The following is a 17,925-nucleotide window of genomic DNA, read 5'->3' on the forward strand; positions in this document are numbered from 1 at the left end:
TTTTTTTTTTTTTTTTTTTTTTTTGAATACTGAACTCGTATTACACTTCGTTGTTTTTATTGGTTCTACGGTTATACCAGATTAGAAAATGTGCGATGCACGGTTTATATAAAGTCTATTTTTAATTTGTATATTTTAAAAATAAATCGTTATTATACATGAATATAAATAAGAATTACGTATATTTTGTAATTTTACATTTTTTTTAATTTTAATTCATAGAATAGAGGAGGTCATTTATTAGTGTGCTATTTAAAATAAATTCAATCATATAATCATATAACTAATATATAAAGCTAAACTTTTAGCCAAGCAATGAGACAGCGACACTTGGCGTTTCAACTTTTCGCCAAGTGTCGTGCCACGTGGGATAGAGTTATATAGAATTAAATTTGTAGGATAAAAAAGGTAGTTTAGAATTTTATTATTAATCAAATTTGGATAGAAATTTAGGATAAAATTGTTAATTTAGAGTTTTATTTTTGATAAAGTACCAATATTTCATATGTACAAATTGAATTATAATTTTATTCAAAAAATAATTAGATTATAACTCTCATAAAGTATCATATAAATTTATATTTTGTATCATATATTTTTTTGGAGCGAAGGAATTAGTTCAAAACGTACCACATCCATGGTTTATAATATATTTTAATCAATTAAAATAATATATTTCACAATACAATATAATTTTATTACTGGGTGTATACCTGTCAATCAGGTCGGGTCACGAGTCATTTCAGACAGGGTCAAAAAAATATTTTTCACCAATATTATTATTATTAGTCATTACATGTCTACAAGTTTAAATCGTCACAAAAACACGTCAATTCCTAACTAATTTCGTATCAATGATATGTTTTAAAATTTGACATATATATTAAAATATATCTTTAAATTTAATAAACAATCCGGGCATCGCACAGGCACAAAACTAGTAAATATAAAGCTAAATTTTTAGCCAGGCGACGAGACAACGACACTTGGCGTTTCAACTTTTCGCCAAGTGTCAAGCCACATAAGATAGAGTTATATAGAATTCATTTTGTAGGATAAAAAAGTCAATTTATTAGAATTTTATTTTCAATCAAATTTAGATAGAATGTTAGGATAAAATTGTTAATTTAGAGTTTTATTTTTGATAAAGTACTAATATTTCATAGGTACAAATTGAATTATAATTTTATTCAAAAAATAATTAGATTTTAACTCTCATACATTATCATATAAATTTATTTTTTGTATCATAATATTTTTTTGGAGCAAAGGAATCAGTTCAAAATGTATCACATCCATTAGTTATACCCGTCAATCAGGTCGGGTCACGAGTCATTTCACACATGATCATTATTTCAATTTACGGGTCAAGAAATGTTTTTCACCACTATTATTATTGTTAGTCATTACATGCCTACTACATTGATTAAATCGTCACAAAACACATCAAATCTTAACTAATTTTGTATCAATGATATGTTTTAAAATTTGACATATATATTAAAAAATTATTTTAAAATTCAATAAACATCCCGAGCATCGCACGGGTACAAAACTAGTTTCCTAGTATAAATTGATAGATTTTAGTTGTAATGTAGAAGCTTTCAATATTTAAATTTCAAAAATGTTAAATATAATAGCTTTAAAAAAATGGCATCATCATTGCATTTAGGCGGGAAATTTTTTATTGAGAAAGCGACACGTGGACAATGGTAATGTCAGCAACTTTTGTTTTAGTAATAGTTAATAGATAGGTTACTGTGACACGTGTCGTCATTTTATTGTAGTATAATACTTCTTTTTTTTAAATGCATTGACAATTGCACTATTTAATGGTTGACTTTACTTTTTCACCTATAAAAGATAAATACTACGTAAATGTTACTCCATCCGTCCCCCATTGATAGTCACTTTTGATAGAAAATCACGGGAATTAATAAACATAAATAAAAATTAGCAAAAGTACATTGAAAAATTAAATTTACATTGGGTATGGAAAAAGTAGAGAGAGAAAGTAATTAAAGTACATTGGGAAAGTAAAATTTACATGGAAAAGTTAAATTTGCACAAATACTTTTGCAAATGGGAGAGAATTTTGGTAGAAAAAAACAAATGTAACTAACATTTTGGGGTCACCAAAAATGGCAAAAGTGACTATCAATGGGGAACGGGGGGAATATTATATTAGTTCCGTTAACTTTTAGTTGCAACTTGGGTATTATCTATGAGATATAAAATATTTGAAAGTTGGAACTAAAAGTTAACGGAGATGGTGTAACACCCCAATAATTCTCCCTTTTTCAAACCACTTACTTTAAATAAAATAGTGGAGAACCATTGACATGTTACCGCCACGTATTAAAACGTTAAGGCTTTATCAAAGTATCGCAGCGGAAAAACAAACTTAAGTATTTAAAATAACACAATTTAGAAAACGAATAAGTCAAAGCTTACAAATTGGAACCATATAAGGCCCTTATTTAAAACCAAACCAATATTAAAAATCCAAAACATAAATGAAATTGCAAAGCATAAATAATTTCAAAGAACGAATACACTCAATCACACCATCCCTTGACAATGCGATTGTCAAATCCCGAACTGCACATCATCAAGCTAACCTGTGCAATACTGCTCCCCAATAATACAAGTGTAATAATTGGATCATCACAGGGTCATTGAAAGGCGGAGGCCATGACCAAAAGAAAACACACACAAAAGCACGCAATCAGCAAAGCTGAGTACATACAAGCTACAACATACCAAACCTAGCATGCTCAATTAATTAAAGTAAATAAACATACAACACGAATTCATTAATCAAGACTCCACACTTAGACAATTTAATTGACTCAACATACTTACTAAATTCCAAACACTTGACTCATCATATTCAATTTAATTAATTTAATTTAGTTTGGAGTAAGCAATAGACCAGGTTGTCCAATCCAGGTCCCAAATGACCATTTGAAATAAAAGTTTAGCGCGATGCAAGAATGGGCGCGACTCCATTCTCACAAAGTTAGTTTAGGATCCCATCTAACTTTCATTATAAAATAAAATGTAAATACCAAAAGAGAAGAGGACATGTTGATCAAACAAGCCTCGAAAAGCCACGGGCTACCACCGTGTACCCCAACCCATAATTGTCAATACTCTAGAAGTGCACGCTTTCCAGAGTTTTATTGCTCATCCATGTTTCACTTTACGTGATTACAATTTTAATTAATAGCCGACTCAATCAAGAAGACCATACATAACAATCATACATCAATTCGTTTTTAATCTTGTTTAGGACAATGGTGATCACATCACAAATTGACCTTTAATTCCATTAAACTTCCAAATTATCCAAAATTGTTGAACATAGTCAAGTCACCTAGCCATTTCGGCTTAATCCACCTTTACTCAACATAGATTGAGTAATAAATAAATAATAATAACCTTGTGGAATAATTAATAAATTCATTCCACTTAAACCATTCAATTCCAATCCTTAAATAAAACAAATGTGGTTAACAAACCAATCCAATAAAATTATGCTTGTATCAACATTCCATACAAACATTTTATCCAATATAATTCAACATGTTTGCATCCATAATTCCATACAAACATAATCAATTCACCAAAACATGTTTCATAAACATAAGCACATGAATTAAATCAATGTGTAACCAAACAATTTTCATCCAAGTGTTCCCTAATCATGAAACTAAGTTCTTTCCTTTTGGTACCTAAACATGATACTACTTATAACGAAGTAGACATGTACGTACCTCATACAAACAATCCTTTTGAGCCACTTTTAATCACTTAAAATTCTCCTAGGGAATAATCACTTCCTAGAAAACAACCAACAATTAATATTACTATCCCAAGTAATTTCCAACAATATAATATGATGAAAAACTTATTAAAATAAATAAAACATATTTATATGCTTAATTAACTTTAAACATAATTAATTTTATTAATCAAACTCAAGGATAAAATTTTAAAAATAAAAAACTTCGTTAAAAATGAAAAACTGCCCGAAAATCATATTTAGAGGCAGAATTTGGCCACGAGAGGGTGGTGCTCACTACCAAAGGTAGTGAGTCTTTCTTAAAACATCGTTTCCACATGGAAAACACTACTTTTTTTGTCAAAATCGGATGAGTTCAGAACCTAACCGGGATTAAAACGGGATTAATATTAACGAACCGAAATCTAAACATTAAAACACGAATTTACGTGTTCAAAATAATCTGGAAACTAATTAGTAATATAATCACCAAAATTTCAAAACATCATTACTATAAAAGCCCTAAATCAATTGTTCATAAAAACCCTAAAATCATGATTTTCAATAAATTGAAACCCTAGGTTTATAATTCATAAAATATGAAATTTATAACATAAATATAATCTGAAATTTATAATCTTTATACCATTAAAATATAATTTAATACTAAAAATATAATCTTTATACTAAAATCAAAACCCAAAACAATTAAAATAACATTAAGCAAAATAATGAAACAAAGGAGGATGAAAATAAGACTAACCTTTTTGTGTGGGAAATTTTGGGGATGTATGGGGTATTTATAGGAGAGAGAGTGGTGTAGGGTTAGTTTTAAGATTGGGCCTCATAAAATTAATGGGCCAATTAAGAAAAGAAAGTGGGTTTGGTTTGTTTGCTGGATATAAATTAGTGAAGAAAGGTTCATAAAAAGTTCTTTGTAATAAAATCGTTCATCAAACCCAAAAATAATTTGAAACTTTTGAAATTAAATCCGAAAAAAATACAAATAAATATTATGAATAAAATATAATTTCATTACTAATATATTTAAAAATACGGGGGATTACAGATGGTATATTATTAGATTTGTCATAATATTTAGTTTCATAATATAATTTTTGTACAATTTACACTAATACATAATTAAATATATTAATGATCAAAGTAGCGTCTCGGCAAATGTAACTGTCAAACAAAAAACCAGAAGTATTAATTTGTGTGAAAAGTTAAAATATAAGAAAAATGACTAGAATAATATTAACTTTGCTTTATTCGTCCAAAATGATTCCAATCTCTCTCTCTCTCTACACACACACACACACACACACATATACAGACACACACACACATAAAGGGGAGTTTTTTCCAGAGTTTTTAGAGAGCCACGTAGGATAATAAAATTTAGTGGTAGCCATTTAAATACGAGATTATTAATTTCTTTTAGAATTAAATAATTTAAATGACACGTAACCAAAATTGGCGAATGAGATTATCCAGTTTAAATTAATTAAATATAAAATATTATCTTTTGATACCAAGAGTTTTATCTTAATATATAACAAATTTTAGCACATACACACACATATATAAATAAATTATTTTAAAAAATTCAAACAAACTGTGCATCGCACGGGAGGATAATAAATTTTAGTGGTAGCCAATTAAATACGAGATTATTAATTTCTTTTAGAATAAATAATTTGAATGACACGTAAGCAAAATTGGCGAATGAGATTTTCCAATTTAGATTAATTAAATATAAAATTTTATCCTTTAATACCAGCAATTTTATCTAATTATATAACAAATTTTAACACACACACATACAATTATATATATATAGTGGTAGCCAATTAAATACGATTTTCGTTTATATTTTTTTTTTTTTTAAAAAAATTTGAACGTGAGTTATCATGTTTTTAAGAATGATTTTATCACCTTAGTTTGTTAATAATTATTTAACTTAACCTCCAATTCTCTATCTCATTTTATTCTTATCTTCCTTCTCCCAACCATATGTGCATCCATTTAATTTTTCTTATCTTTTAACCAACTTACTAATACAGACCAAATGTTACTCAAATTCATTCAACAAACTTAAACTTATCATCATGTTCTTATTCTAATCTCATTCCACCTTAAGCTCTATCCTTTATACACCCTCAACACTATAAATAGACCCTTAATTCTTCCCACTTAGCTTATTCACACCAATTCTCTACTTTTCTTCTCCTCTTTTTACACAAATCACCCCGTTTATCTTTGAAGTCAATTTTCGGGCATTTTTTTTTTTAGAAACCTATATATATACACAAATCGTGCATCGCCGGGCTTCATCTAGTTTTTTATTATTTTTAAATAACCTCTATTTTATATTTCACTAAACAGTCCTAATGACTTGAAACCGGTTAAACAAGTTAACATTTATGACTTGGAATTATTTGTACACATGGCACCACGTGATTGGTACAAAAGTTAACAAAAAAAAAATTAAATCAAAAATTTTTCGACTATTTTACCAAATGTCATTGAGTACTTTAAAAAATTCATCAAATGTCATCGGGTTTTTCAAAATTCACCAAATGTCACTGACAAACATGACATAATGAGGAGTTGAGATGGTGACGTGACATAATGAGGAGTTGAGTTAGATGACATGACGTAATGATAGGGTCTACATTACGCATAAAAGTTCTTAGAACGCTTTTAATATCGGAAAAGCGGAAATAAATAATCCCACTTTTACTCAAGCTATCTTCCAAAAACAATTCCACATTCAATTTATTTCAAAATAATATCACTTTTAACCCCCATTTTCTTTTAACGGTCCTTGTGACCTACAACTTATTTTACAAGTAATTTTTTTTGTTTTTTTGTTGCAATTTCCTTACATCTCTCTCCTCTCCTCAACTACCACCTAAGTACTACCGACAAATCCACTGCTGTAATACCCATATAATTTGTGATTTTATAAATTATATTTTGTAAAACTTACCGTTTATTTTCTTATTTTATTAAATTATAAAACCTATTTTAAGTCTAGTAGGATACTTATTATTCTTATTTAAAAAGCCTCAGCCTCCTAAACCCTAAATATATGAGGCAAAACTTGCAGCTTTTATTAAATTTTCTTGACTTTCTTTTCTTTTCTTTGTTCCTTTTCTCTATTCCTACGTATTTTTCCTCACCATCAAATCCAATTCATCACCTGATATTTTGCTAGCCATATTATGCATGTTATCAGTACTCTTATCATATGATGTAATTTATATTAATTTGATCATCATATATCCACAATGTTCGTCGTCAGTGCTTGCCCCTCGAATTTTGGAGTTGTAGGTTCTTTTTTAGGTTATTAGTATGTCCCAATGTGTGGGTACCCATAAGAAAGGTAATCACGCGATCTTAATTCTTGGAGTTGTTTGATTATATATTATTGTTTTTATTGATGGTACTTCGTATTATTGTATGTAATTTTATGATTTGTTTATATAGATTTATATATATGTGATTAGTTATGTAATAATTGTTTGTGTTATAATTTCTGTAACACCTCCAAATCTCCCTCTATGGAAATACCAGTATAATACGTATAATTATAATGTAGAGATAGACTTGGGTGTATTACCGCCGCGTGATTACGCAAGGCTAATCAAAATACTTAACTCAACAACAAATTTTGCAGCGAAAACTCAACTTTATTTTATTAATACTTATAAAAATAGTAACATTGTTATGAGTGCTAAAAATAAAGACAAAACCAACATTCCTAAATTAGGTGAAGCAAACGGTAAACAGGGCGAGCCAAAACAAATAAGAAATACGGATTAGCAAAATATGCTAAGTACGATAAGTGCAAGATAGTGTAAAGTCAATTTATTTGCAAACATGCTTTTAAAACCAATTCCAATAATTAATCCAATAAATTCAAAACTCATTATTCCAAAATCGATTCCAATGATTCAATATTCAAAATAATAGTTAATAAACCAATTCAAACCATTCAAAACATGATTTAAAAATCAATCATTCAAATAAATACCTTCAAACATAATTTATTTCAAAATCAATTTAATTCAATCACCAATCAAATCATGTAAAACATGTTAATCAAACCAATTACTTTCAAAGGTATCTAGCCACCTAAACATACCTTGATCCTTGCTAGAAAACCACACAAAAAGAACCTCAAGAACCTTAATTGAACACACCCTACAAATAAATATAACCTTAATCAATATAAGGTTCACAAATAATTAAATTAAAACCTCCCAACTATATGTACATGAACCTTTCAACATAATTTTTTATTAAAAATCTGATTTTATATAATTAAAACTACTCATAATAATTATTTATAAAACCCCCATAATAATAATAATAATAATAATAATAATAATAATAGTTGAATAAGAGAAAAGAATAAGAAAAGATAAGAAACCAAGGAAAAGAGAAGAATTGGATTTGCGTTGGAAAGAATAGGCAGAACTTGCAGAGGCTATAACTCCTTTGATATAACTCCGAATTGGGTTATTCTTGAGCCTAACCTCAAGGATTTTTTGAGAGGAACAATATTTTGTGAAACGTCAATACCCCAAAACTGATCAGAAATTCCCTAAAATTGACTTCAAAGATAAACGGGGTGATTTGTGTAAAAAGAGGAGAAGAAAAGTAGAGAATTGGTGTGAATAAGCTAAGTGGGAAGAATTAAGGGTCTATTTATAGTGTTGAGGGTATATAAAGGATAGAGCTTAAGGTGGAATGAGATTAGAATAAGAACATGATAAGTTTAAGTTTAATTTGTTGAATGAATTTGAGTAACATTTGGTATATATTAGTAGGTTGGTTAAAAGATAAGAAAAATCAAATGGATGCACATATGGTTGAGAGAAGGAAGATAAGAACAAAATGAGATAGAGAATTAGAGGTTAAGTTAAATAATTATTAACAAACTAAGGTGATAAAATCATTCTTAAAAACATGATAACTCACGTTCAATTTTTTTATTTTTTTTTTTAAAAATAAAAAATAAAAACGAAAATCGTAATAAAATAATTGAATAAATAAATATTTTAGATAATATCAAAATTATTTAAATACATAATGTATATTAGATATTTCTCTTGAAATAGTTAGTATAATAAAGTATGGACCGACTTTAAAAAAAGATAATTAATCCTATATTATTAATTTAGAAATCCGAAAATAATTAATTATTCAAATGATTAAACACTTATATTTGACGCCAAAATTCAAATATTATTTTGGCTCCAAATAATGATTTTACTAAAATACCCTTTTTATAAAATAATTCTTGATTAATTAATTAGAAAATACGTATGAAAATATGGGGTATTACAATTTCTAGGGTTTTTAATGTTATTTATATAGTGAGTATTGTTTTATCGAGGTTTTAGGGTTGCTTATGCGAAGTATTATATTGGGTTGAGATTTGATTATATTTGGGTATTAGTTTAATTTCCCTACAAGACACTACCACAAAATGAGGAATAAAGAACGCCTAATACACAATGGTTAATTATCGAATTGTTGTATTATTTGGGAACCTGTTGATGTGTCTATTTTAAATAGTATTTTACCCCCGTCCCTTGATCATAATTAGTAGTATTTTTGGCTCTTTAGAGCCACTTTTATTACTAATTGGTGTTTTCTAGTGTTTTCGTAGATTTGGTTGACTTTTGCAGGGATTTATACTTTTGGAGTATTTTTCCGAGATATTTTGGAGCAATCACGAACATTGGAGAAGCACGACCAGAGTTTATAGCCCAGGGCCGGTTAGAGCCATCAAACCGGTGATTAAGGGCTTGGTATGTGTGATACCGGGGCATTTGGACCGAGTATTCAAGACCCAAAGAGGAAACCCAGATTGGCCCGAAGAATTGGAGCTCAATCGTAGTCCAAATAGTGGCCCAAGAGAGCCGCCCGGCCGAAAAGGCTAGCGCCCGGAGGCGCGCCCGGCCGGGCGGGAGAAGCAAAGGTCGGCGCCCGACCAAAGATGCTGGCGCCCGGAGGCGCGCCTGGCCGGGCGAGGGAAGCAAAGGCTGGCGCCCGAAGGCGCGCCCGATCGGGCGGTGCCTCGCCCGATCGGGCGCGTGTTATTGTTAGGAGACGATTAGCATCGTTTAAGTTTGTTTTAGTTTAGGATTCTTAAGGAGTATAAATACTTCTCCGTAAAACGAATTTAGGACTTCTTTACCTTCTTTTTACTCTTTCTTAATTTTTCTGAGACTTTCTCTCTCTAACTCTTTTCTCTCTCCTCTTAAACTCTTAGTATTATTTTCTCTCTATATAACTCTTGGTTTAATTTCAGTAATTTATTCTCTTTCTTTGATCATGTCTCCTCTAATTGTCTTGATTAGTTTAGTTTTAATTATGTGTGAGTAGTTTTATTTCTAGGGTTTATGGGGATCTAATAAATAATATGAAGGGGTAAATTGTTGTTGTTAATTATCAATGCTAGATTAATTTCCTATTGATTGAAATAATGCTCTGTGACTAGATTTGCGCAGATCTTTTATGCATGAGTTTAACAATATTGATTCGAGATTCGAAAGATGAGAATTAATGTTTAGGTCTAGTTTCAATAGGCAGATTAATTTATAAATGGTTAAGTCGAGATTCGAGAGATGAGATTTAATACTGGTAAATTAATTGTGTGATTGTAATACGTAGCGAAAGCCCTTTACAATCTGGTTAATTGATGCATTGATGATTGACTATTATTGATTATTGGTATTGCATGATAATTTCTTATTGAATTGTTGTAACGTTTTACAATTGCGGCTTGTAAAAGTATAGCAATATTAAATTGATGAATCGAGCAGATGTTTATTTGATATTAAAGGCTATTTTCAATAAGAACTTAGATCTAGTAAATTGCGAGAGCCTGTTAGATCTATGGTGATTAGTAAATTGCGAGAGCCTGTTAATCGTGTTATTTATGCAATGTCAATGGTTGATTACTATGTTTTACCATGGAGTATTATTTATTCGTGAACCTATACCCTAGATCCTTTCATATATTGTTTTCTCCCTATTCTCAATCTTAGTAGTTTAGTTTATTACTCAAATATAAATATTGGTTACTTAGATAATTTACATTATAATAATTAATTAGGAGTAAAAAGACTTGTTTCCCTGTGGAGATCGACCCTACTTCCCTATCTACTTTAGTTAGAGGATTTAGGTATTTACTTTTGATTAGGGGATACGACTTTACCCTGTCACATGTGCCATTGTTGAGATATTATCTATTAGTTTGTGAATGATTATTTGATCGATATGTGAGATCAAAAGGTTGAACATTATTATTTTGTTCTTGGTTTGAGGATCGACGTTATATACCTTAGTCCTTGGCATGTGGTAAGAGGATGATAATCATGAGTTAAGAATGAGGTACAATCTTTATTATTTGTTTTTCAATGGTCCCCTCTAGTGGGAATTGACCCGTATGTGGTCTGGTTTAAGGTGTTTTCTGGTTTTTGAGAGTATTCAAGTTTTTGTTCGAATTACTCATGTCCAAGGCTAAGTATAAAACAAGAAGTGTGGCACATTTATGGGATGTATATATATGAATTAATTGAGTAAATGGTCGTATTATTATTCGAGGTTGAGTTGACAAAGGTTATTTCCAGAGTACAATGTGAAATGTAGTTTTGAACTACATTGTTTAATTGAAGTAATAGTGTTAATTATTATATTATTTTTGTATAATGATATGTGATGATTACTCAGTTTTTTGCTGACGTGTGTGTGTTTATTTGTTTGTTCTGCCATGTCTTTTTCTTATGGTGGCCCTGCGATGATATATTTTGGAATTTGTCCTTAATGGTGAGTAGTCAAGATTGTTTAAGCAGGTTAATCAACTAATCGTAGCTAAAGGAGCTCGGGTGTTTTGAACTTTCGATTAGCATGTTATAAAGATTTTGTAAAGCTGTATAAATAGCTCACTTATTTTTATTGGGTTTTAATTATTGGAATTTTTGTAAGCCTTAGCACTTGACAGTTTGTTAAGTGTCGCAGTAATACCTCCGATTTTCAATTTATTAGGTGTATGCTTCGGCAATTTTATTTAAAGATTGTTTATTTCCTTTAATTCTGATTTATTATTAATTTGTGAAACGGGGTGTTAAGACTGCCCCCAGCGTCGCCACCATAGAACAACCAACATACCCACCCCACTTAGAAGTCAGAATCCCCCCATCCGAATCTCAAATCAAACACTCCTATCCTCCCTCGAACAACCACCGTACCGTCCCCTATCTAATTCCCCATTTACAAAACCCCCAAACTGACATTAATGCTTCACCGCTTGCCTCACCAAACATCATAATCACCCCAGCCGCAACCACCGACGAAACCCCTCCCCTTGCTCTTCTTCCCCTCACTCTCTCTCATCCTCGCCAAAAACTCCGACGCCATCCCAAACCCCACCTAATTTGACCAATTTAAAACCACAAAAAGGCAGAAAAAAAAAATTACACAGGTAAGAGAAAGTGAAAGAAAAGAAAAAATTATGGAAAAGAGGAAGAAGGGTAGTGGTTTTGGTTTGCTCATCATCTTCTTCTTCTCTAGGATCCTTTTCCTTTGAGGAGGAGGTAAAATTTCCCAAAAATTACAAAGGAAATAGGTTATTAATTAATTTCCAAGGCTTTGATTTGATTGATTGGTCAAGCCGATGGGGCTTGGGCGGGGACGGAGGCTAAGAGTTATCGAAGAAGGGGAAGATGGATGGGAAAGAGGGCGGGGAATTGAAAAGGTAAAGAGAATTTCATTTTCATTTATTTTTAAAATTTTTAATAATATAAAAATAAAATAGCCCATTAAAAATTTGACACGTGGAAAATAGCCTAATATAACCGGTTACGAACTTTTTGAAAATAGGTTAGAGATTGTTAAAAGAAGATTCATGTAAAAGGTGGGAGTATTTTGGAATAAATAAAAGGTGGAATTGTTTTGAAAAGATGGGTTAAAGGTGAGATTACTTATTTCCATTTTTCCTTTAATATTTAGTATAGCCTAAATGGTTAAATAATAAGTTTTTTCTAAAAGGCTAAGTCAACTGTTCAAACCTTCTCATCCATATATTTGTTCAATATAGTTGAAACTTGAAACATGGAGTATTATTGATTGTGAGGGTGACATGGCATATTGAGGAGTTGAATGGGTGACGTGATATACTGAGAAGTTGAGTGAGTGACGTGATATAATGAGGAGTTGAGTAGATGACATGACGTATTGACAGAGTCTACGTGACGCATAGATGTTCTTAGAAACGCTTTTTAATCTATATTAGTACAGTTTTTTTTTTTGAGGAATATATTAGTATAGATTAGTATAAATGTAACCATTAATGAAATAAATATTTGTAATAACTAAAAAAAACACATGAAATCATTAGTTGAAAAGAATATTCATAATGATAGCAATATTAATATATTATACTACTACAAGATGATGATTGTAAGAATCATATGGAAAAAGGGTCACAAAGGAAGCTTTACGATGAAAACATAAAGCAAGTTAGTTACTATAAGACGATAATTGTAAGAATCATATGGAAAAAGGGTCACAAAGTAGGCTTTACGATGAAAACATAAAACCAGTTTTGAATTATAAAGCAAGTTAGTTCCTTCCACGCTTATAATTTTGCTTTAGATTCTTGTATTTATATTGCTATTAAATCATCATTAGAGATATCTATATTATATTTATTAGCTCGAGTCCATTAGAAAATAAATAAGAAGTCATACTACTTTGCTATCTAATACTTTTATTTATTTATGCTTCTTAAATATAGTTAATGTATGGCACGTGAATTTATTTATTTTTAGGATAATTTAACAAGAATAATCCAACCTTTGCCCATTCTCTCAAAATAATCTCACCTTTAGATTATTCCTGAATAATCCAACCTTTGCTATCCAAGTTCTCCTAACAAGCCTATGTGACCGGTTACCTGAAGATCAGGTAAGTTTTTTGTTTTTTTTTTCCCTGTTTTCCCCTTTATTCTCTTCTCCTCCTATCTCCTTACTGACATCAATGGATGGAACTCATGGCAGCCCCAACCATATCATTGGCTTCCCTCTCTCTCCTCCTCCTGCCTCTCTTCAATGCCTTTCTACCTTCAAACACAACCACCCATCTTCTTCCCTCAACCTCCTATCCAACTTTTCCTCCGACCACCTTAAGATACTGCAACCCACCCCCATTGTTGCCCTATTTGGCCTGAAACTAAAGGATGTATGTCTTCGTCAAGTGTAATTACTAGATATATAATGGATCAAATTATGGAGATAATTAAGTTCGTTCTTTTGGGTCGTCATTATCTATTGCTAGACGTGATCGATGATCTTTGGGCTAGTCAAATAGTCCAAATCCCAATAGAATGGATCCTATAAGTTAGAGGTGATCAACATTGGCTCGACCCGCTAGCCCGACCCGAAATAGGGCGGGTTTGGGCAAACATAAAAATGCATTTTTAGTTAAAAAGCCCGAACCCGGCCCGAAAAGCCCGTTTTTCCCGATAAGCCCGCTACTTTTTTTTACGGTTTTGGGCACGAGAAATTGTGTTAAGGCCCGGCCCGACTCGATTTTTGATCACTGATGTGTCTAATTTATATAGTATTTTACCTCCGTCCCTTGGTCATAATTAGTAGTGTTTTTGGCTCTTTAGAGCCACTTTTATTACTAATTGGTGTTTTCTAGTGTTTTTGTAGTTTTGCTTGAGTTTTGTAGGAAATTGCACTTTTGGAGCATTTTCCCGGGTTTTCATGGAGCAAATACGGACATTAGAAGAGCACGACCGTCTTTGAAGCCCAAGGCCGGTTAGAGTCATCAAGTCGGTGATTAAGGGCTCGGTATATGTGAAACCAGGGCATTTGGACCAATTATTCAAGACCCGAAGAGGAGATCCGGATTGGGCTAAAGAATCAAAGCCCAATCGAAGTCCAAGCCTCGAGGTGGAATCGGGCCCGATCGGACGGGCGCGCAACGAGTGCTGCTAGCAAGCCCGATCGGGCGCAGCTACTTAGAAGAGGGTGCGAAGAAAAAGGCGAGCCCGATCGGGCGGCCCGCCCGATCGGGCGCGTGTTTCTGGAGCACCCGATTTGCCGAATTCTTAGTTTCTAATTAGGAATGTTTTAGAGTTTGTTTAAGTACGTTTTAGTACTTGATTTTTGTTTACCTCTTTTTCTTAGACTTTATCTCTCTACTTAGATTTTTCTCTCTCTAGATTCCTCTCAACTTTTACTCTTGTTCTTGACTCAACTTTGTAGTTCCATTGATTTTGGTAACGATTTCTTCTCTACTAATTTCAGCAATTTTATTCCTTTATTCTCTTATGACTTATTTAATTGCTTTATTTAGTTTAGATTTAATTATGTTTGAGTAGTTTTATTTCTAGGGTTTGTGGGGATCCGTAAATAAAAAAGGGTGCTAGATTATTGAACAAAAGAAAGAAGCCCATTATTGGGCCTCATGGAGTGGCAGGCCATGTGGGATTAAAGAGAGAGTATTGTGGACTTGGTTTGGACTCTAATCATACATATGATGTATAAATAGAGGCCTTGCCTAGGGTTTGAGATAACACACTTAACCAGTCAATTGAGAATTGATAGTGAGCAACCAAACCCTAGCCTCACATAATCTCTCTCCTTATTCCCTTCCTCCCATTTGTACAACTGTACGGCCCCTAGTGCAAGTGGCGCACGGTGGTGGTGTGGTGGTTTTCGTGGTCAGTTTTCTCCTCCCCTCTCCGTAGAATGTGGTTCGAAGTGTTCGTGCCCAACTACCTAGCAGTAGTGGAGGTTCAATCATATCCCGTGGACTAAGTAGAGGAGCAACGCTTGGGGCTCTATTATCTCCCTAATTGTCAGTCAATCGCTTGTGGAAATCACGCGTCAAAAGTATGTATTATGTGATTCTTTATGTGTTATGCTTGTAGATCCTATTTAGGTGCAAACGAATATGATTCGTAAAATTCCGCATTAAAGTACCTAAAACCCTACAGAAACCACCTCAAAACCTCAATTAATTGCAATACTTATGATAGTAATGAAACACAAACCCCTACAATTTGAAAAATTTATATGAATTGAAAGTGAAAAATCCTAAATTGATTTCTAATTTTCTGGTTTTGTTTTAGAATTCTTTGTTGATTTTTTTTTATTGATTGATGTGATGAATGTTGGATTAAACTATTAGATTTTCTTTCTTATTTGAACAAAGTGGGTGATTGTTTGTGTTAATTGAGAAGTTGATGTTAGTGATTTGATGTTGGTGTGTGGTGCTAAGAAACGTGTTTGTGGATTGGTGGTGCAAGGATGCGGGGCGTAGGATTTGCCAATTTGGTGAGGTGGTGTGGTTGAGGTACTTGTGGCTTTGGTTTTTGTGGGGGTGGGTCATGGTTGTGGTTAGGTTCAGTGGCGGATCCAGGAATTCTAACTAGGGGTAGCATAGAATAATAAGGAAAAAAAATGAAAATTAAAAAAAGTTCTATGTTATATACTAGCATTATCATTAGCATTTAAATTTTAAAAATTCATTTTTGTTGACGAATTTTCATTTAGCGAATATGGAATAAATTATATTCTACTTATGAATATAATCAAATTAAAAAGTATTTCATAGGTTTAATAGTATATTTTTGTATGTATTCCTCTGAATTTACTATTCAAAAGTAAATATAAAACTATAAAATTATTTTATTTAATATAAATTATTGATTTACTCAAATGAAACTAAATAGTAAATACATTAATTACTTACCAAATAAATATGTGCATTGAAAAGTGCAACAAAAATGGGAAGAAATTTTATCAAAGAAGGAGTTTTAAGAATAGTATTTTATTTTTTTTGACAAGAAAAATAATATTGTATTATTATTATATTTGGTATTATGTACGGTGATTAAAATAATTTAAGTATAAGTATATATATTTTATAATTTAAAATCTTAAGATTCTAATAATATGTAAGTTTTTATAACTTAAATGAGAGTTTTTACAAAAATTATATTATGTACAAACATTTTTTTTTGTTGAAAGAAATATTATGTACATATATAACTATAGTTAATTTGTTTCAAAAAAGAAAAAAAAAACAATCTAAGAGACCTGTTTTATAAAAACAGGTCTCTTTTCTTTTAACAAGGAAATCATAAAAAGAAAAGGTTAGAACCTTGTGCTACCCTTGTGCCTTCATAGATCCGCCACTGGTTAGGGTGGTTTTTTTTTTTTCCTTTCCTGTGTGGGTGTTATGGATGGTGTTAATGGTGCAAGAAAGCAATTTGTTTGGTTTTGTTTTGTTTTGTTTTGGTTTTTTTTTTTTTTTTTTTTTTTTAATTTTTTTTTTAATTTTTAATTTTTAAATAGAATTAAAAGATTAAAATCTAAAATAAAAAATTTATCCAATAATGAAGTGACACGTTGATTGGCAACCGATTGTATGGGTAGGGTGACTTGCTAGGATTGTTATGAGAAAATGGGTAGCAAAGGCTGGATTATTCAAGAACAATCCAAAGGTAAGATTGTTTTGGGAGAATGGAGGAAAAGTTGGATTATTCTTGTTAAATTTTCCTTATTTTTATACAACTTATTTTCTTCAACCAAATCTATAATAAAAGCATTTAAGATTATTATAATACAAGAAAACTATAATTTGAAGTAATGAATATTTAACGTATGAACCCGGAGCATCGTCCGGGCTAAACACTAGTTAAACTTCCTCCGTTTTTAAATACTTGCTACTTTTTTTTCTCGGTCGTTTATAAATACTTGCTCCATTTCCTTAATATTTAATTCATTTCTCTCACCTAGTAAACCCAACCTAAATCATGCTTTATTAATTTCATATTCTCTCCTCCAATTTTCTCCACTATTTTTACATTTTACATTTTTTTTTATTCTTCCACCTACCCCACTGCCTCCATATTTTACTATTTTCTTCTATTTCTCCTAATACTCCGCGCATGGAGAAATTGAGCAAGAATTTAAAAACAGAGGGAGTAGTTAAAATGTGTATTGGCAAACATAATGTGCTTCGTATATGTAATTATATTAATAGATGCATTTACAAAAGTGATTAATTTTTACCAAATTATAAATACGTACATTTAA

Source organism: Chenopodium album, chromosome 8 (genome assembly GCF_948465745.1).
Source record: "Chenopodium album chromosome 8, dcCheAlbu1.1, whole genome shotgun sequence".
Classification (NCBI taxonomy): Eukaryota; Viridiplantae; Streptophyta; class Magnoliopsida; order Caryophyllales; family Amaranthaceae; genus Chenopodium; species Chenopodium album.